General features: G+C 39.1%; 1 pseudogene; it reads right to left on the bottom strand.

Annotated features, from left to right (window-relative positions):
- LOC102476241 (ataxin-3-like) overlaps positions 1-8,688 on the bottom strand; it is a 173,648-nt pseudogene extending 164,960 nt beyond the window's left edge.
- Positions 8,689-23,086: the final 14,398 nt, after the last annotated feature.

The following is a 23,086-nucleotide window of genomic DNA, read 5'->3' as shown; positions in this document are numbered from 1 at the left end:
CCTAGATATAAGTTAAAAATTCTTCATATAAAATAAGACTTAGAGATATCTCCCTTTTCTTTCTTATAAATTAGTTAGTCAGACCCATTATCTAGAAGTAGTATTTTCATTGTATGCTATCATAGTGATCAACATATTTTTAAGGTAATATTTTACAGACATTTATGACAGTATTTATAACTTATTCCCTCCTAAATGTCCTCTTCCCTTTCCTTGATCAATGTCAGTTTTAGCTGTTTTTCTGCATATAAGAAAAACTCTTTTGTTTATTAAATCATCACTCTTTAACCTTTTACTTTTGTCACAGTACACCCTAAGTTTAACTTCACTTGAATATCCAAGTACTAAAGAATATTTCTTCATTTGCAATTACTGTATAACGTTATGTTGGAACCCATTCTTACATGTCTTTTTATACATATTCATTTATATTTCACTTGGATTCCTTCTGAAGCTCTCATTTCAGTGCTACCTCAATCACATCTGTCTTCACTGCTGCAGATTTTATTCCTACCCTTCTTCACTCAGTCTCAGCTTCATGTTCTGAGTCATAATGCCACTTCTATTCTAAAGTAAATAGAGCAATGGCATAGACTGTGGCTCACTTCCTGACAGATACATTTGTGGGTCCAACAACCTTTGAAATGCCCTCATAAAACCAACTTAAAAGATTAGCAAATGTTTATTCACCAGCTCACATAAATTCTGCTTTAGTCATGCTGAGAAATTTATGCAATGATTTAATGTTGCATGGTTTATCTATGAGAAACTATACTGTTTGGGTACTTCCTTGGATATAATAATGCTAGGTTTTTTTCTTTGAAATAGTATTATCAATATACTTGTAGATATAAAGATAAAGCTTCAGAGTAATCTATTTTTCACCTTAATGTAAAACATTTATAATATAGCTATCTGACACTGTGTTGGAAATCAGAGGAAGCAAGTTTTAGATGTGGACTGCGTCTGGCACAGGCCACGAAGTGATGGGGGAGGCTGAGAAAGGGTGGAAACAAGGGGAATGGATGCTTATTCTGGGAATTGATATGTATGAATGGGAATCTGCACTTAGGTATCAAAGTCAAATGTGAGTTCATGAGGATCAGGAGGAATAATCATCATTAGAGTAAGGCCTTACAAAAGAGTTCATACAATTAATAAAATAAACTAAAATATGGTAGGTTCATTTTTTTTTTCTTTTTAAGAGAGATTTTTTTGCTACAGGGCATGTGTTCGCTAGAGACAGAGACAGACAGAAAGTGAGAAATCACCTCCTAGGGGGATGGCCCTACCACAATCCCTTTTCCTCCAGTCTCCTCTTGGTATTTGAGGCATGCATGCATACATGCCTAGCATGAGTTTCAAGCCACTACATCCAGGACTCAAACTGAGGTTGACTATGTGGGAGTCCAGTGATTTAACCATTACACCATCTGCTTGTCCAGGCAAGTTATTTTTAAGAGGACAGCAAGCAGATATCTAGGGATTCAGTTTTGGAAATAATAGGACTTAGAATCTGGAAACACAGTTAATAAGGGAACGATCAGAAAACCTCCATAAGAAAACAAAACAGTTCCCAGTCACTGGCTGACTAAAGTAGCAATAAGGGAACACATTCATACATTCAGCTGGCTTTTAAGACTACTTGGAATAATATTCTCCAGCTTCATTCAATTTAAGTGTCTGTCAATTACTTTTACATTTGAACTACCATCTGAATGATTAAAAGTCCTGAGTTGTCGTCCTTTTATTCCAATATTGTGTAGACATTTCTAAACTATATTTGAACATTGAACATTACAGATAAGATGTCTGAGGCTAACCTGATACATATTCCTTATTATGCAACTTGTGTTTTTATGTGTGGATATTCCAAAAATTATTTGAATCCCACTACTTTAAAATATGTCCGGGCCAGCAAATCGTATGATGGTTAAGGTACTAGATCCCACATAGTTGCCTCCACAATTTGAGTCCTGGTTATGGCAGCCTGAAAAACATGCTGCATGCACCTGAGTGTGTGCCTGAAATCTCAAAAAGAGAATGGAGGAGACAGGATTGTGATGTGGCCATCTTCCTGGGAGGCGATTTCTCATTTTCCTTCTCTCTCTGTCTCTCTTCAGAGAGTACACACACTCCATGGGGAGTGTGGGGTGATATTGTAGTTTATTGATGTTTTATGTCTATTTTTCTTGGGAATGCTACAAAATTTTAATTTGTGGGTTAAACTCACCTTAAAAGTTTAATCTCTGATATATAATCTATGATTATGTGTTAAAACTTGTGTTTGTTCTATAATTTCAGTTGCCTTATTAGAGACACCATTCTGCATGCATTTACTCCCTTTGCCTAGAACCACATCCAAATTTTCTTTGTAGTATGTTCTCTTTTCAATATTGTTTATCATACTTATCAGTATGTTTTTAGTAGTAATTTTTCTTTATTCTAATAATTTTGACTTAATTTTTATGATAGCTAATTTTTCATATCTTTATTTTTCTTGATAAGAGAGAGACAGAGAGGTGGGTAATTTTGTCCAGCTCTGGTTTTCGTGATCGCCTTCCTCAGCCTCCCAATTAGCTAAGATTACAGGTGTGTGCTACAATTCCACACTTGTCCTCTTCAGACTAGTCAGAGATCTGAGCCTGGGCCGCTGATGTGGCCCCAGTCTACCACAGTAATACCTTACCACTTGCACTACTGCGGCTGAGCCTTTTTTCTTAACTTCCATATTCTCTCTTCTACTATCATGTCTTTCCTGAGCTCATGTTATTTCTATATTGATAAATGTTTCATTAATTACTTTTTTTGTTTAATTTTTGGCTATCGGGAACATTCACTCACCAAAGAGAGGGAAAGTTAGAAATCACCCCTGATGGAGGATGGCTATGCTGCAATCCCTTCTTCTCCCTCTTCTCCATTTTCTTCTCAGGATTTTGGGCACATGTGCACACACACCCACTCTGATTTTTCAAGCCACTAGTCCCAGGACTCAAACCAGAGTCAGCCATGTGTGAATCCAGTGCCAAATGACCTGCTGACCCTCATTATTTTTTAAAACTTCATAGAACTATATTTGCACAGTTATCAACAATTATCATTTATTTTATGGTAACAGTATTCTGATGATCTTACTTTTTTTTTCCTATCCTTTTTTCTTTTGTTTTAAGGTATCATTTTTTAGATATACTGCCAGTTGCTCTTTGGTTATCATCCCTCTTTAAAAGCAATCCCTTTGTTTTTCTTTTACAGGATCAAGTTTCTTACGGTTACATAGGAAGAAGTTACTAATCTGTCTAGCCTCTTTACTTATTATGAACAGAAGATGCTGGCTTTGGACCAGAGGCATGCTGCCAAGGGCTCTGAGGTCTGCAGCACAGCTCTCCTTCCTGGCTCCCCACTACCTTACTTGACATCCCAACTCAAGGATCCCATCTTCCAAGTTTAGAATCTAGAATTTTAAGTATCTCTTGCTTCAGACTAGATAGAGGATTCATTTCTATTTTCCCCCTTTGGGGTAATTTACAAAAGTAAACAAAAACAACAACAACAAAGACATTATCTTCAAATTTGCCAAATTTCAAATCAGAAATATCCTTTTGCCCACTTTCATTGAACAAGTCAAAGAATCTCTATCCGTGTCATAACCAGCCCTCCAAGTGGTCTATTTTTTTTTAACATAGACCCTTGTATTTGATTTTATACCCTTTTCATTCTCAGAAAATTTGAGAGGTTTACTTTTTAAACCAAAGAACAATTTGAGTAGAATTTCTAGAAGATTCCTTTTCATCAAACACAGTTTATTTTCCCAGACCTGAGCTGAAGGACTCTCTTGACATTCTCTAGATGTCAACATACATGTTTTCTCTGAGAGGTTGAGGGCAACCTTCAACCCCTTCAGGGAAAGAATTTACCTGACGTTCTGAGACTTAAATGCCTATTCCATGTTTTTCTTTTATATTTCACTTAAAGAGCATTTTAAAGAGTCTTTACTTTGTATATTCTATTTAGTTGATATGAAAATGATATTTCAATAAAACATGATAAAAGTCTCCTTCCAAGAAAGCATAGGTGAAAATAAGCTATTTGGAATTTTTTTAATGACAACACTACACAGGAACCCTGCCATCTGGTATCAACTGTTACTGTTTATCAATAATATCACATGTCCTATCTGTCGAGTACTATTGGCAGTTATTGTCTGTGTCCTTGTTTACTGCTTTAGTAACCAGCTGGGGCTGAAAAAGCCTAACAAGAACAGATTTTCTTTGACACATTCTGCAACTCCTCCCTCCATGAGGTGTCATGTTTTTGTTTAGGTCAAGATAAAGGCAAGTAGATGCATTCAGAACTTAAGATTATATTTAGATCCAAAACCTAGGGCTCTGGACAATTTTTCAAATCCTGCAAACCAATAATCTTCCCCAACATTTTATTACAGAGTCAATGATCTAGTGAATCTATAGCCTTTATTAAATTAGGCTCAAATTCCATAGCTTTCCATGTTCACATCCTTATTTACACAACTTCTTCCACCTAGATTCCTCTGTTTCTATTTCTGTCTTATTTTTTTGTTTGGTTTTATTCTATTACATGTGAGCCATCTTTCTTGGTATAGTTCAAATGTCACCACATTCATCAAGACTTTTCTGATTGATCCCAAGCAGATATGATTTTTTTTTGCTGATAAACTCCTATAAAATGTCCTTCTCCCCTGTAGTTCTTTGCTACTGTGTCTACTGTTTATAGTTACTTGTGAGCTTGTTTCATACAATCCCCTGAAGGAAACTTCTATGACTTTCTTATCTTTTAGACCCAGAGACCATTGGAGGTTGCACTGTATGTAGGCTAAATTGAAAACTACAGAGAGAATGTTATAACAATGTTCCTGTTCATTTCATTGTAATCTCTGATATGTAATATGTATTTCTAAGGTGGGGGGAAATATTGAAAGGCAAGGACTTGTATTAATCATTTCTATGTGTTTGTCATTATTCTAAACACAGAATTATGGTCAAAATATTTTGAGCTATATATCTAGATCAGAACTCCATTCGTCTAAAATTGACACCATCACACAGAGTAGGTCTGTGAAAATCCTGTCAATATTATACCCTAGCCACAGTTGATGGGCCAAAGGTAAACACAAACCCACAATGGGCCCACATCTTGAAACTGTAGCCCAGACCACTGATATTTTACCCTTCTATCCACAGCAAATGAAAGGGACCTATCTGTTGAAAGAAAACAAAAAGACATTGAAACCTCACCAAACCTCACTGTTATCAACCTGTCACCACCAACGTCAGGCCCCATCCTGTTTTCCAGGCCTCCCTATCTTTTCATCTCCTCTCTCAAGTGTTCTCCCCAATGCCCAGGTGGTTAACAGTATACTGAGCAGTTTAGCAATCTCTTTGTGTCACTGCCTCCTTCAACTATGCCCTTGATTTTTTTCTATTGGAAAGACTAGACAAATATGCCGATATTATGAGATGTCTGCCATGGTTTGTCTGAACAAAATTTTTTTGTTTTAAGCAAATTTGGAACTTTCCTACACTTTCATCTATACCTGTAAACTACTACTGAGGGAAAGTAGTAATTTTTTTTTTCTCCAAAAGTTTTTGCTTAGGGCATGTACTCATGAGTAGGGATGGGTGTGAGAAATAGAAATAGTGAGAGGGAAAGTTAGAAATCATGCCCTAATGGGAGGAACCATGCCAGAATCTCTTCTCCACTCTCCTCCCAGGATCTTGGACATGTACACACATGCAAGCCACCAGGTCCAGGACTTGAACTGCAGTCAGTCATGTGGGAGTCCAGTGATGTAACCACTATGCCATCTGCTGGCCCCAGGAAGTTGCAGATCCTAAAGAACATTTCTAAGGCTCTGAGAATCAAAGTCGCATACTTCCTGTGACCAAAGCAACCAGGGTCTTCTCCAAATGATGGTGCATAGGCTATTGAAGCCATCAAATGCTATAGTGAACTTAGCCTTGTGACAGCTGTTGAACTGACTGGAATTCATGTGGAAATAGGAAGAACTGTTTCATTGTTTTACTATAGTGACTCTATTTTGTTAAACTGCTTTGTAGAACAGTGTCTTAGACAATATTCATATTATTGGTCTAATACATAAATTATATCATTTTACACTTAAACAATGTTGTAAAATGCAGATATGACTCCAGGAACATCTAAGAGAAGAAAGAGATATAACATGAAGTCTGCTATCTGCTCCCTACCCCATGGACCACACTTTAGTGTTCTGTGGCAGGAATGTCACACAAAGAACTGCACCACCAGTATAATAAATACTTTGGTAGTGACTCTAGGGGGTGATATGTGGATTTAAAAAGTATTAAAATGGCATTAGCTAAGTAGGAAGAAATGTTTTATATTTTAAGAGACATTAGTGTTTAATGCTAACATTTTATCCTTTGGATGCCTTTGATTGCACGCTTAGTGTCTGGGAAGGGGGGAAGGAGAAGGACTTTACCATCATTAACAGTTGCAGGTCTGCAAGTTTCCAGCTCTTTGTGTTGTTTCTAGTCCATTTGGCTATAATGCAGATATTATTATTATTACTATTATTATTATTCTATTATTTAAACTGAAAATCCCAGCAATATTTCATCTTCCACAGCCTGAATCACTTATGGAGGAGAGCTAATAGTCTTCACAAAGAGGTGGTTTCATGCTGGGAAGGTGTTAATAGATAAAAACTGCAATTTGCTCAAACCGGTATGATATCTTTATTATACTGTCTAAGCTCAATTGGGCCAAATGTGACACTTGAAATTGCTATAATTTGAAGCTCTCTGGTTTTATTATTAAATATAAGGCTGAAATTTTATATATTTGGAAGGAAAAGATGATTTTCCTTTTTTTTTTTTCCTTTTAGTAATTAGTTGTAATTATATGTGGTGCTGTGGTATCATTTACTTTGGAGACTAAGAAATTTAGGTAGACTTTCCAAAAGCAGATAATGCAGGAGGCACAGAGAAAGCAGCCTGATAATAGCTCAAGTTGGAGAAGTCACGCTATGCCCAAGGCAATGCCAAAAAATAACTTATGTCACAAACCTAAAGTATGAGGGAGAGCTAGAGATAAAACAGAGAAGAGGCCCAGCTGCAGCAGCGCCCACATGGAGATGCTGCTACTCCACAGGCTAAGGTCACATAGCGGCCCAGGTTCAATGACAGGCCCACCTACAAAGTCTGGGTGGTAGCCTGCACCCATAGTCCCTGTTGCTTGAGAGGCTGAGGAAGAAGGATCATAACACAGTAAGACTGTTTAAATTAAAAACCAAAAAACTAGGAACATACGTTAAGTTTAAATTGTGGAAGTCCTTGAATGACAGGCTGAGGAAATTGTATTTTATTCTGTAAGCAATGAAGAGATATTAAAGGTTAAGGCAGAGGAATGATTTTATAGGAGCAGTTCCCAACCCTGCAAACAGAATATAAGAAATCAGGTACTAAAGGTAGCAAAGTCATTTAGGAAGCAATTTTATATCAATAAATACGTTATAAGTAGGAGATTCTAAAAATAAATGCCAGTGATGCCCATAAGTAAACAAATTTATGTTGTTCTACCACAAGGACCAAAGTCACTAACAATATAGAATATGGCAGGACTGCTGCCAAATCTCCATTCAACATAATTGGGAAAACTATAATAAGAAGCATTTGGGGCCAGCAGATGGCATAGCAGCAGTTATGTCACTGGACTCCCACACAGATGACCACAGTTTGAGTCCCAGACCAGCGGCTTGAAACTTGTGCTGGGCACGTGTGCGTGCATGCCAAAGATCCCAGGAAGAGAATGGAGGAGAAGGGACTGTGGTGTAGCCATCCCTCCGGGGGTGATTTCTCACTTTCCTCTCTCACTGTCTGTCCCTGTGTCTCTCTCTCTCTGTCTCTCTCCCTCTCTCTTTTTCTTTTACCATCATTAACAGTTGCAGGTCTGCAAGTTTCCAGCTCTTTGTGTTGTTTCTAGTCCATTTGGCTATAATGCAGATATTATTATTATTACTATTATTATTATTCTATTATTTAAACTGAAAATCCCAGCAATATTTCATCTTCCACAGCCTGAATCACTTATGGAGGAGAGCTAATAGTCTTCACAAAGAGGTGGTTTCATGCTGGGAAGGTGTTAATAGATAAAAACTGCAATTTGCTCAAACCGGTATGATATCTTTATTATACTGTCTAAGCTCAATTGGGCCAAATGTGACACTTGAAATTGCTATAATTTGAAGCTCTCTGGTTTTATTATTAAATATAAGGCTGAAATTTTATATATTTGGAAGGAAAAGATGATTTTCCTTTTTTTTTTTTCCTTTTAGTAATTAGTTGTAATTATATGTGGTGCTGTGGTATCATTTACTTTGGAGACTAAGAAATTTAGGTAGACTTTCCAAAAGCAGATAATGCAGGAGGCACAGAGAAAGCAGCCTGATAATAGCTCAAGTTGGAGAAGTCACGCTATGCCCAAGGCAATGCCAAAAAATAACTTATGTCACAAACCTAAAGTATGAGGGAGAGCTAGAGATAAAACAGAGAAGAGGCCCAGCTGCAGCAGCGCCCACATGGAGATGCTGCTACTCCACAGGCTAAGGTCACATAGCGGCCCAGGTTCAATGACAGGCCCACCTACAAAGTCTGGGTGGTAGCCTGCACCCATAGTCCCTGTTGCTTGAGAGGCTGAGGAAGAAGGATCATAACACAGTAAGACTGTTTAAATTAAAAACCAAAAAACTAGGAACATACGTTAAGTTTAAATTGTGGAAGTCCTTGAATGACAGGCTGAGGAAATTGTATTTTATTCTGTAAGCAATGAAGAGATATTAAAGGTTAAGGCAGAGGAATGATTTTATAGGAGCAGTTCCCAACCCTGCAAACAGAATATAAGAAATCAGGTACTAAAGGTAGCAAAGTCATTTAGGAAGCAATTTTATATCAATAAATACGTTATAAGTAGGAGATTCTAAAAATAAATGCCAGTGATGCCCATAAGTAAACAAATTTATGTTGTTCTACCACAAGGACCAAAGTCACTAACAATATAGAATATGGCAGGACTGCTGCCAAATCTCCATTCAACATAATTGGGAAAACTATAATAAGAAGCATTTGGGGCCAGCAGATGGCATAGCAGCAGTTATGTCACTGGACTCCCACACAGATGACCACAGTTTGAGTCCCAGACCAGCGGCTTGAAACTTGTGCTGGGCACGTGTGCGTGCATGCCAAAGATCCCAGGAAGAGAATGGAGGAGAAGGGACTGTGGTGTAGCCATCCCTCCGGGGGTGATTTCTCACTTTCCTCTCTCACTGTCTGTCCCTGTGTCTCTCTCTCTCTGTCTCTCTCCCTCTCTCTTTTTCTCTCTCTGGCAAGCACACACACCCTAAAGCAATAATTTTTTTTTAAAAAAAGAATCAAGCATTATTCACCTTCACTCCCACCATCTTAAAAAGTCTCAGTGTAATTCCATAGAAATTCTTAACAAAAAAAAAACAAGTAAACTTAACGTCTAATTGCTGAAATCATGTTTGTTTCATTTATGTGTTTTCTATGATTGCTTTCACACTATGGTGATGAAGTGGAATATTTGCACAGAGACAGTTTGGCTGCCAAGTCTAAAATTTTTACTGTCTTTTTATATAGAAGTAGTCTGCTAATCCCCAGCCATATTTTGTGTTAGAGTGCTATTTGCTCCCAGTGGAGGTGTCATTTGTCACACCCTGAACGATCAGTCTCGAAATCCCTTGCAGGGTCTTGCTAGTTTCTTCCTGCCCCACTAGGTTACCACTCTCTTTTTTCATTTCTCTATTTCCAGGACAGCAGCGGATAAAGGGCTGCTCCAGAGGCCACCTGCCATCATGTCACCTAGGATCGGCCAATGGACACTGCAGCCCTCATGGTTACCTGTGGCTATCTGTGAACATAATTAAAATTGCACTCGACATGTCGAGGGGAGGGCATGAAACATGTAGGGCAGTCAAGCACAATTAGAAAATAGATCGTCTATACCGCATGTCCACATAACTTCCACTGTCCACTCCCACCAACTTCTGCTCCAGGACTTTACTATATATGAATATTATAGCAGTGTCCTTGGTGAAACCCCTAATGATACAAACAACTAGAAAACAATAGTGATTGTGTTTCTACCCTTTCATCTAATTTTTAAAAAGACAAAAAGAACAAAAGCACACAGTCAAGAGAGTTGCAGTTTTCTCATTGGTAGCTGAGTGTGCTAATAAAGGTCCCAGTGAAATCAATGTCTTATCATAGAGCTATTTTCCCTCCCTGCCAAAGGAGGAAGCAAGCGGAGTGCTCCCATCACGCCTCAGTTGACAGCTAGGCTGCTCTTTATTTCCATAAAACAGGCAGGTGTTTTTTGACAGTGCATAATCATTGATGAACTCCAAATATCCTTCATAATTTTTTGTACTAAAAGGTCATCTTTATTCATTTCTCTACATATTTTTAAAAAAGAAAGATTTATGGAAAAGATTCAAGAATGTCAGAAATCCAGTGAAGAAAACTGTTCCTTCTTTTAATGTCTACACACAGCATTAGTGTAGTGCACTTCAGTCTGAAACTGTAAACTGAATGAACAGTAATAAACAGAACATGGAGCAAGCAGAAAGACAGTCCCAGCGTGGCAAAATGCAGCATAGTACATTGTCAGAGCACTCAAAATGCAGTGCAAATATGGAAAAAATTTCAAATTACTGCTTTTGCTTGTCTTTCAAAGTTCTTAGGGTCCTTTTTAGTGATACAACAAAGCAAAACTTAAGCCAGTGCATTTCTTTGAACTCTTAATGCAAACAGCCGACAGCTAGATTACCTTGATTTGCAGAGAACTGTCACCTAACACTGTTGACTGCATGCTTCGCTCTTTGTTCCAGCGCTGTGGATCTGTGTGCGGGCTCAAGAGATCAAATGGACTCCTGCTCCCATCAGGCTCTGCCGCTAAAGATCCAAGAAGAAAGGCAGTATAGCAAAGACAGTGATGTGAACACAGATTATTAAAAAAATAAAATGCTTTCACTCAGAAAGGAACTAGCTCAGATGGCTGTTAAGTATGTCAACTGTTTAAAGAGGACAATTAATCTGTGGGCTCTCTTCTCTGGTATGTGACAACCTTAATTCAAAGAAGGATAACGTCTATTGCTAGGCTCCAGAATTTGTATAGCATATAACACGTTTTTTTCCTAAAGGACTTTAATAATATTTTCACATTCACGATGTGGAATAATAGAAAAAACATGATCATTAAAGGCAAGCAAGGAGGGTTGGGATTCCGGATGTCTCACTTATTCCACGTGTGACCTTGAATAAGCCGCGTGGCGTTTCTCAGACTAAGTTTTCTCACCTAGAATTACAACCACGCCACAGAATCATTGTAAGAATTTAATAGCATGTTTAAATTAAGCTGTTATTATATTATTATACTATTAATCTATTATCTGACCTTCTAAACAATTTAGAGAGGTGGAAGGCTAGGAGTATGGTTTTTGTTTTCTTAGCACATCATACATCACTTCGAAGACAGTCAGGTGAGCAAGTGTCCTTCCACATCTTGCTCTGGGTTCTTTCTACTATAACATTGTGAAATGTCACTAAAATAAAGTCACATTTTGGCTGCAAAATTTTGGATTGTATTATAAGTGTTCGGCAGGTTTGCACTGAATTATCCCATGAGTTCATCAAGAGGTCTTTTGTCTTTATTGTGTGAAGACTTGTGATCTATAGGGAGGCAGGAAAGCTTCCACCCACTATTAATACTGTCACAGAATAGCAAAATGAAAAGAGACAATGGTCCAGGAAGAGCAGAGGCAGATGACCACGGTCTCAGCTGGTTAAAATAAATATGAGATCAATGTCAGTGGCAGATGCAATTGGGAAGTAATATTTCAGAAAAGGTAAGTAAAATAATCATAAGTTTAGGACATTTTGAGGACAGGGAGGCAAGAGTTGATGAAGATACAAAAGGAAAAAAAAAAAACAAGAACGCTATTCTAAGGGTGTAGAGTGAAATTGCTCAAAGTATTCTGCTAGAAGAGTCTCTTTGCAATATTATTTCCTCAGCCCTAGATTATTGTCTCTACTCATTGAAATGGCTCAGTGCTTTGAAAACAGCATTTGATATTCTATTAGTCACTACTCTGGGCATCTGAAACAGAGAACACAACCTAGGGAATTGGTTACCCAGTGATTAAAAAGTTGAGAAGCTAAGCAGGGACTTGGCTTTCTATAGCAAGAAGACTCATTCCTACAGCTGAAGGCAATAGGAAAGGTATTATACCCAGAATGCACATTATTATACCCTGCACTGCAGGGTTCAAAGTCATCCAATAAGGGCTAGAATGTAATGCAGTTTGTCCAAGAGAAGCTGAGACCATGGAAGAGGAGCTTCCTTGGAGGAGCTTGAGTTACAGAAGAGACACAGCTGCAGCTAGAGAAAACTACCTGAGTTAGAATGCAGGGAGAAGAAATATCCTGAATTCGCCCTCACAGTCCTTCCCCAAATCTCCTTCCAGTGTCTCCCATTGACCAAAGTCAGCCAGATGACTGATAACCCAGGAGACATAGAAACAGACTATCAAGGTACTCCCATGGCAATACAAAAACTATAACTGGAATCTGAGAGAGGGACTCGAGCAAATGACTAGCAACGGGTGCCATGCCGAAATTTTCTATTGCCAGTGTTCTCTCATTCTGCTTTCATCTCTTTACTTGTAAAATTAGGAAATACATTTTGGGTCAATAATTGTCAAAAAGTTAAATATTTCCTTTTTTATTTACCATAATAACATGCTATTAAAGTCTATATCCTGGGACCAGCAGTTAGCGTAATGGCTACGTCGCTGGACTCCCACGTAGTCGACCACAGTTCATGTCCCGGACCTGGTAGTTTTAACTCACGCCGGGCGCGTGAGTGTGCGTGCCCAAGATCCTGAGAGGAGAATGGAGGAGAAGGGATTACCGTGTGGCCAGCCCCCCTGGGGGCTGATTTCTCACTTTCTAACTCTCTGTCTCTCTCTGTCTGTCTGGCGAGTGCATGCACCCTATAGCAAAAACCTCTCCCCCAAAAAAAGTCTATATCCTATTGCTCAAATTATTTGGCTTATTTTTCGTAATAAATTCTGAGCTTAAAGGAATTCTGTCTTACAACTTTTGTGAGAACCTAGTACAATACCTGCCACATAACATCTTTGATGAGATGAATGAGTGATTTTAAAGATGTGAAGTACTATATCTCTTTTATTAAAGTTACTTGGAATAAAGTCGGATTTTTTTATAATACACATAAGGATGTTTAGAGTAGAAATTATGAATAAACTAGTCATTCAAAGAAAAATCCATGAAAATCTCAACATCCAAAGAAAATCCAAAAAAATATTTTCAGTAAAAACAGAAAAATGATCAGATAAACAAAATCAAATTCATCTTTGTTCACACTACATTAGACTTCACACAACCCCCCTAAAGCACCAGCCATCTGAGACTTCACCTCCATCCTGGTTTTGTTCTTAACTGCCTTTTCCTCCCATTTCTGCTTTTTCAAAAGCACCAGTGTTAAGGGGGATGGAGGGTTTGGGAGTGAGAATAAAAATAATTGGTTCTGTAGGAAGGACTTTGAATGTCCCCTAGCACACAGGTCAGCACTGCAAAGAGAAGCATTCTTTGTACTAGTCCCTATTCTCTCCTGGGCAGCGTGGCCATCAGCCATCCTTAATTAAACAAGTCACTAAGGAGCACAGCAAAGGGAGAAGGAAGAAGAGTATGGCAAACATTTCATGCCAGACAATGTTCTCTGAGCTCAGCGTGCTCTAACTTTCTTGAAATATGAGTGAGAGGAGGACCACCCACTGTGTGAATAACTGCTTTTGCTGTTAGTGCAATAGAGTCCAGGAGCCTTCTTTTTCCTCTTCCAGATCCCTGTTTGCACAGTTATGGTCACCTGTCCTTGGTACATATCCATTCTGTAAATACCTCAGCTAGTTTACACCCTCAGCATTCTTATCACATGTGATCATTTCTTTTTTCAAGTTTTTGTCATAAAGTGCATGTGGAGAGAGACAGAGAGACAGAAAGTGAGAAATTACCCCCTGGGGGGGATGGTTATGCCACAATATGTTCTCCTCCACTTTCCTTTCAGGATTTTGGGTGCACACACCCCCACACGCACTCACGTGCACGTGCACCAAATATACTTTTTCAAGCCTCCAAGTCAGGGACTCAAACCATGGTCTACCTTGTGGAAATTTAGCTCCTTAATCACCACACCATCTGCTGGCCCTAATATAGTTCTTTACTCTTTGTTTTCCCCTACTAAAATATAAGTTCCATAAGAAAAATGACATGATTAGTTTTGCTCACCTTCAAAAATATGTTTAGTAATTATTATTAAATAAATGAATGCAAGAAAAGGTACTCTACTCTGGCTCCTTGAACTTCCAGTTTCTCTCTATTAGGAATTGGCAGAAATACTTATTCAGTCTGGCCCATTAAATACCTGCTTATCTTGTTACAATCTCTTTTAGATCCAACATACCAGAGTATTCTTACCCCTGCTCTTTTTTATTGAAATATTGCTTAGTCCATCAAGAGCCCTTATTTATATCTATAAATTCATTCATCACAAATATTTATATATACTTGAAATGAAGAAATAATTCAAATCCCACAGATGCATCCATAGGCTCTGAAATATTCCGGCTGCCTGCTTTTCTGCTAGCTGCACTCTCACTGTTCAGAACACTCATGTTATGTGTGCGCATTCTGTAGATATCATTTCTGCCCGGTACTCTCTCTGCACTTCTCAGAAAAAGAGGATTATGTATAGTTCTCTATCAACCTCTCTTTCTCCAGCCATGACAAAACATAGGCCCATGACATTTTCTTGCAAACATCCTTTCAAATATACTGACAAAATGAATTTGATGTAGATTATGAAAGAATGCCATGGCCCATTGGTTTTAGTATTTAGAATGACATTATAAAGTTTATTTATTTGCTTAGTGTGTGAGAGAGAGAGACAGACAGGCAGTCTCAACAGAGTCTGATGCACAACCTTCCCCTCAGGCCTGCCTGCAGCCAGTCAGGATCGTGGGCGTGCCCAGTGTGTTCAGGTAGACCTTGGGACATGGCTCCAGTTTTACTCAGCAGTGCCCCTCCTGCCTGTACCATTGTGGCCAGGCCTAGAAGACATTTTAATATAAACACGAGCATATAGCATTTAACCTAATTTGTTTAACATCGCAATTAGTGACTATAAGTTTTTTTAATACTCAAAATTCTCTCTAAATATTGAGTCATCAGAAAAGCTATGATGTAGTTTTGTATAGTAAAACACATCATGACTTTTCCGATGACCCAATTATTATATATTACACATTTACAGAACGGTGAGTTTTAAGCCATGTAAGTTTTTTGGTTTTTTGTTTGTTTTCAGAAAAATTTTTGCTACAGGGCACATGTGCTCACTAGAGAGATGGAGAGACAACAGAAAGGAAGAAATCACTGCCTTAGGGGATGGCTACACCACAATCCCTTCTCCTCCATTCTTCTCTCAGGATTTTGGGCACGCATGCACATACACCTACTGTGAGTTTTAAGCCACTGGGTTCAGGACTCAAACTGTGGTCGACTATGTGGGATTCCAGCCATGTAATCTTTACACCATCTGCTGGCCCCATTTAGTTTTCTTTTTTAACTTGTTTTTATACTAAATAACATATGAGAGGATTTTCAACAAGTTCATAGAAAAATGGAATGAAAGTTCATTTTGATACCAAACAATTTCATGAATAAACTGCAAAATATACTAAACAAGTAACATGAGTATTTTGGTCTACTGATCACCTACAAATAGAAATCTTCCTGAAAAGCCATCCATGCAATCTAGAAAACACATCCCACTCTGCTCAAGCACTTGCTGTTGAAGGGTACCAACAACTTCTGTTCTCTGAGCCCTCTGATCTCTTATGATGCTAGTCTTGAAGAAGAAATGTCTGTTCTACTGGAGAAGGTCCATACTGTCCATCTTTGTGTGGTTGACAGCACATTTAAAAGAGGACTGTACAGTTTCAGGCAAGGTCAAAGAAGGCATGTGCAAAGGCCAGCAGGTGACATCGTGGTTAAGGCACTGGATTCCCAAACGGCCAACCATGGTTCAAGTCCCAGACCTAGTGACTTGAATTCATGTTAGGCATGTGTGCAAATGAGCCCAAAATCCCAGGAAGACAATGGAGGAGAAGGGATTGTGACATGGCTAAGTTCCCTGAGAAATGATTTCTCACTTTCCCTCTCAATGTCTCTCATCCTCTCTCTCTGGTGAGTACATGTGCCCTATGGCAAAAACCTTAAAAAAAAAAAAAAAAAAAGACACGTGCCTGTGTGTCCAGGCTTCCATTATGTACAGGGTTTCTGCTGCTTTCAAGTTAACTATCAGATTCACCTCAAGTTGGAAGCCAGCAGAGGTGATAATCCTGTCTCTTCAAGCCATACCTCCATGTGGACCCAGCCCCAACAGCACAGCAGCAACAGAGACTTCATTGGAAATGGCCCTAAGTGTAGTTGGAGGGTCAACCCTTGTAGGTTCAGTCTCTAAACTTGACTCTGTACCTTTTAGGGGTTCCGTGAGATCCTTACCACCCATTAGTCCTTTGTCTAATCTGGCAGAGGTGGTTTCCACCAAAATGGAGCCCCCCGTGTGGTATACTCATCTTCTCAACTTTTTTTCTTAGCTTCCCTTCTCTCTCCTGCTTCAGAAAATCTAGCCATCCTTTGGATCATTCCCAGTTGCATTCAAATATCTTCTGTACTAAAAAAAGAATTTTAAAAATAGAAACTGTCTATTGACTTCAAATCTCCCCCAGTTAATTTGTATTCTCTGTTCCCTTTTCTATGTGTTATTTGGAAAGTCATCACACATTTTTGCATATAAAAATACGTCATGACTTTCCCAATAACCTAAGATAATTCTTGAAAGAATTAACTTTCACCCTTTTTTTCCCCCCAGAACCCACCTTTGACCTGACAGCTATCTCTGCACTTCACTGAATCCACCCTAGGTAAATTTCCACCGTGCTATTTAATTATATGGAGGCCCTGTCAACTAACCTCTCACAATTGAATGGAGTTAAATGTTCCCCTCTGGAAATTCTCTGCTGTCCTGGCTCTGTGGCCATTGTCTTGATTTTCTTTGAATTCCTAGACAAGCCCTGGCATGTCTTGTCTTCTCTTTATTCTCTTACCGTAAGAGAATCTCATCTACCCCCATGATATTTAAATTTCATCTTCATTCAATGATGCCCTGAGTCATATATCAAGATTTCAAGGGACCAGCAGTTAGTGTAATGGCTATGTCACTGGACTCCCATGTAGTCGACCGCGGTTCGCATCCCGGACCCAGTGGCTTAAAACTCACACTGGGTGCGTGTGCATGTGTGCCCAAGATCCCGAGAGGAGAATGAAGGAGAAGGGATTGCGGCGTGGCCATTCCCCCGGGAGGTGATTTCCCACTTTCTGTCTCTCTGTCTCTGTCTGTCTGTCTGGCGAGCACACACGCCCTATGGCAAAAACCTCTCAAAAAAATTATAAAAGATTTCAAGTTCAAAGTCTGGGTGATACAAAATTGTAATGTCTAAAATAGAGTCCTTAACATTACATTTCTTGGATTGCAAAAGTTATCTACCAAAACAAATTTATATCAAGTTGTTCCCCTTCTTAAATCCATTCAATGGCCTCCCATAGAACACAGAAAAAGATCCATGCCTCCTGTAGGACCCAGCACCTGCCTCCCTCTCTGCTTCACCTTATGTTTCTATGTGTGTCATCAAGGTTTGTCCTGCTTCGGGCTTTTCCACAAAGCTATTACCTCTGCCTGGGATAGGTTTGTGCTCTCATGTTCTCTCTTTTGAGCTGAGCAGACATATTTCCTGTTTGGAGAGGCCATCCCTTACCACATACAACATAATTTCATTGGAAACTCAATTCCAAACAACTCACATGCACTGCTTTGGTTCACAGCCTCTCAAGGCAGTTGGAAACCATTTCTTCTTTCATATAGCACCAGAAGTTAGCAGCTGTGTTCTTTGCCCCCATCCCAGTCATTTCTTTCTTCTCTCTTCCTTGGTTCTTCCCTCCCCTGTGTACCTGAGTCTTGTGCCTAAGTCTTTCATGTTGTCAAAATTGGCTGTCAGAGTAGACATCAAGACTCAGGGTTATAGCTTACTTTGCTTTTATTTCCTATAAAGCTTTAATTCTAACTGTGTTATCAAACACGTGCTCCCATATATAAGAGGAAAATATTCATGTAAAGGGGATTCCCAGGCCCTTTCCAACACCCAGGAAAGCATACTGTTAGGATTCCTTTTACTTCTTACCCCCTTTGTACCACACAAAATATCAAGAGTTTTTGTTTGTTTGTTTGTTTGTTTGTTTTTATTTTTAATAAAGCCAGTCATATCCTGTTCACCATGTCCTAAGAGTTTTCCTGCACTGTTCAGTGGGAAGGTTATAGTTCTCAGACATACTTTCTAAGCTCATCTGCCAGGCATGCAGTAGGCTGGTAGATATGCCAAAAATATCAGCTCACGAACATGAGAACCAACATACTCTTCCCTGCCCAAACTGAAAGCCAGACCACGGTCAAGCAGTCTGAGTGACATCACATACTAGAAGCAGACAACCAGTTTGCATAGACCAAAATAAGCAGGACAAGAGTACTATGTCAGTGGCCACCCATAAAAAGATTTCAGTGATCTTGATGCTAGAGTTTTGTCATAAAAATAGCCATCAAAAATTTGTAGGTAAGGGGACACAGGTGGCATGGTGTTTAAGGCACTGGACTCCCATGTGACCAACCACGGTTTGAGCCCTGGACCTAGAGGCTTGCTTTTTCACTTTCACTCTCTCTGTCTCTCTCTGGTCAAATTTTAAAATAATAATAAATAAAATGAAATATTTTGTTTAAAAAGTTATAGAGGCACCGACAGGTGGCATGGTGCTTAAGGACACTGGGCTTCCTCACAGCCAACCATGGTTCAAGTTCTGAGCCAGGCGGCTTGCTTTCTTACTTTCTATATCTCACTCTGTCCCTCTCTGGTCAGATCTTAATTAATTCATTAACATTCATAAAGTTAAAAATAAAATAAAATTTAAAAGTTATAGGTAATGACCCAGCAGGTGGTGGCATGGAGGATAAGGTAGTCAGATTCCACAACACTGACTGAGCAATTGAGTCCTGGACCCAGCAGCTTGAAAAACAGGCAGGTTTGTGGCTGTGTGTATGCCCAAAGTCCTGAGAATGGAGAAGGAATTATGGTGTGGCCATTTCCCCTGGGGGATGATTGCTCACTTTCTCTCTAACCACCCCTTCCTCCGCCCTGTCCAGGCAAGTGCATGTGTCCTATAGCAAAACTAAACAAAAAAAAAAAGGAAATTATAGGTCACAAGAATATATTTTTTCTTTATAAGGTTGGCCATTTTATTAATCAAGAATTTTATTAAATTCATAAAGCAATAATATTATCTTAATACTGAACACCCAAGCAATAACCCAAGATCATAAATCAATGTGGAAAAGATTTAATTTATATAAGTTGCAATAACAACTAACTTTTTAGATACATGAACAACTGATACCTGTTCTCTTAGCTGTAATGGTATCTGAATAATTCCCATTGCCCTTAAAATTCAGATTTGATATATATTCTCTCTCTTTAAAAATGCTTGCATCCTAATCAATAAAAAGTTGCTGCTATATGAATCCTTTCATAAGAAAGTCCACATTTTCCTAAACCTTCATAAATGATTTTCACTGCCAGTTAGAACAAAGCAACAACTCTGAGACATTGCACTGGAGCTGCATATTGCATTAGTTTTAATTAAGCCTTCGGAATGTATTTCAGGAGTACTTATATGCTATGGCTTGAGACTAGTTTTGCAGAGAAAATCTCATTTACTAGCAAAATTATTCTTTTGCTAAAATGAGGAGTCTTGTCTCAAAAGAGATACAGTAGACAATTGGAGTCCTGGAATGAGCTGAGCCACTTGTCTACCCAGCTGTTGTGAAGAAATTTCTCTCCTTTGCTCACTCCCCCCCCCACACACACACACACGCACACACCTCCCAGAGGTGCTTTAAGGGTTCCTTCCTTCCACAGGGCAGCCACATGGCCATGATGGCACCAGCCCGCCACAGGGGACTGCACACAGTAGGCACTACGTCATATGGTTTCTGCCACCAAATTATAGTAAACACTAGGAGTCACACAGCAGCAGAGATACAATTTTAAAGATGTCATTCCAACCAGAGCCATGTTAAGCTGCTGGATTCCGGAACGCTTGCAGTGAAATTGGTTGTCCTCTAAATGGTTTCGTCTAAAAATGTAATTGCTTTGTTCTGGGTTCAGAAAGGCATCGGGGGGGAGAGCTGGATTTTCATCCCCTATTGCTGCCACACACTCCAACTGCAAGCACAAGGGCTGGTAAAACAATAAAGTCGTCTTCTTTTATCTCAATGCCAGATAGATTTTCTCTCCTTGGCTTCCAGACAAAACTCACTTATTATAATTATCTTCTGAGCTGGCAGTGACCACTATCTAAAACTTTATAAATGTTCCAGTGAGGCCCCACTGAGCTGCCACTTACATCAAGCTGGGCAGGTGACCGCCCCCCTCCGCTGCGATGCCGTTGCTCTCACACAGAGGCGAGCACACACGTGACGCTGAGCACAGTGGGAGAGGAACCGTGGTGGAAGCTAGCATATTGCAAAGCACACGTGAATTTGCCATTGGCATATTTCATGCAACCTAAGTTGACATTTTAAATCTAAAGAAAGAGAGTTTGCACTAAATACTGTGTAAAGAACAGTGCCCAGTAGTTATTCACATAAGTGCTATTAGCAATATATCATTTAATTATTCTCGTGTATTATTAGTCACATGAAATTCATGAGACCTTAAATATTTATATGGAGAACCCTCTCTACATCTATAATGCCATCTGTAATCATTCTATTTGGTGTTTTCAATAACATTTGTTTACCCATTCAGCCTAAATTCAGCCATGTTTTATTCTTCTTTACTCTCACTTTAAAAAAAAAAATCTTATGAAAGAAATGGAATGTAATCATATTCCCAGATGTATTGAAAAACATTAATTTCAATATGATGATTTTATGATAGTAATTAATTTTATGTGAAGAATAAGGGACATCTTTGAATTCATTTCTATATATAATTTTTTCCAAGCCTTAAAAATGAGCAAATTTTGCATACCTCTTTCAAACTGTAGGGTTTCTGTAAATAAGCTACCTTACAGAATTAAACTATTGAAATTCAAGCTTTTAATACTTTTGTCTTACTTTAGGTTTTTACTTACACAGAATCGTTAATATTACACATTTATACTTCGCAAATTGATATCACATATATCTTTTCATTTGATTCTTATACAGTGCTTTCTAGATCATAGATCAGGAAATTTAATCTCACCTACGTTAAGTGATGTGTTCAAAGTCCCACACAACTAGTAACTAGAGGGCCCTGGGCCTATCCCTGTGTCTCTCAGCTATCATCAGTAGCTTCAGTTTATTTTTTCCAAGTGTCATGCATTACTTCTAGTTCATAACCTATTTTTAAGACACATTAAGATGGATGGGGCTCAGGCTAGTGGTACAGTCAGTAGGAAAACTGAACAGCACTCCTGAAAGCCAGCCATTATGGCAGACCACAGGTTTGGTTCCCCCAGGTTAGTCTGAAAAAGGACAGGGCACATGTCCCTGTGCCCAAGATCCTGAGGAGCTAGAGGGCTGGGGAAAGGAGATCGCAGTGTGACAAGACCCTGTAAAGGGTGCTTCTCTCTCCTCACACTCACACCATGCACTTACACACATATTCTCTAGTGTGAATAATATATATCTTTCAAGTACAAACACTTTTAAATGAACAAAAAAGGACAAATCAATTTGACATCCTGCACACACATACACTACCTTTTGAGTTTTCTAACTAAGAAGCCAGCACCTGGAATAGATGTACAGATGTTGCAGATCTATGCAGGGAAGGGCAGAGGCAAACAGAGATGGGGGTGGGGGGGTGACCATTACTAAGACCTTTATGCTTGTGATCAGAACCCAGGTGGAAGTTATAAAGGCAGGACCCAAATGCCTGTCAGCTGCAACCCCACATAACAGTCCAAATGTGCAGGCTGAAAAATAGCAGTGTCACGACAGACATCATAGTGATGCAGAGCACACCTGACCAAAGCAGAACCCCTCGAGAGGTCTCCACATAGCAGAGAATAGCATCAGGACTTCTATGCCAATGTAAAACCATGGCTGTCAGCTAAGAGAACAGCTTTCTAGCAAGCTGGCAGACCCAATGGGTCTTTTGGTTGCCATGATGAGATGCCATAGAAGGCAGATAATGGTCATGTGATGAAAAAAGCAGTGGGGACCGTGCTTTTCACTGGGTGCCAGCATAGAGGACTGGCCAAACCTCAGGCTTCAAAATGTCAATGCCCATGTTATAGATACAACAAGCACAAATATCAGGACCAGATGTCTTCCCTGACACCACGATGCCATTTATACATCCTAGAACTCCCAGAAGAAAGAGGACATTCTGAACTGATAAATATGCCAGTACTGGACATTATATTTGCCATCAGGCAAAACAGAGTGAAGAAAATAGAATACAGTGCTATCAATGAATAAAGCTGCAATAAGTAACTTGACACAAGGAAAAAACTATTTTTTTCTTTTCTTAAGGGGGAAAGGGCATTTTCTCTTCTGGATTTTAAACTGAAGGCCTTCGATGTCAAATGCAAAAGATGAACATTCTTCTTAACTGTTCGAAAAACCTTTTGATATCATTTTATGAAATGATGCTATTTCTACATTCCTTTACCCCCTAAATCATTATTTCTTATTGTTTGAGGAACCATGTAGGTTTCTAACCTGATTTCTTCTACACACCAGGGTTTAGGCAGTACCTCATTTCCAGACTTAAAGCCCATGACACTCTTTAGAGGTCTGCAAGTTTTCCATGACGAAC

The sequence above is a fragment of the Tupaia chinensis genome, unplaced genomic scaffold (assembly GCF_000334495.1).
Source record: "Tupaia chinensis unplaced genomic scaffold, TupChi_1.0 Scaffold000022_1, whole genome shotgun sequence".
Classification (NCBI taxonomy): Eukaryota; Metazoa; Chordata; class Mammalia; order Scandentia; family Tupaiidae; genus Tupaia; species Tupaia belangeri.
The sequence above is the reverse complement of the archived record's forward strand: the minus strand, read 5'-3'. Positions and strand labels throughout refer to the sequence as shown.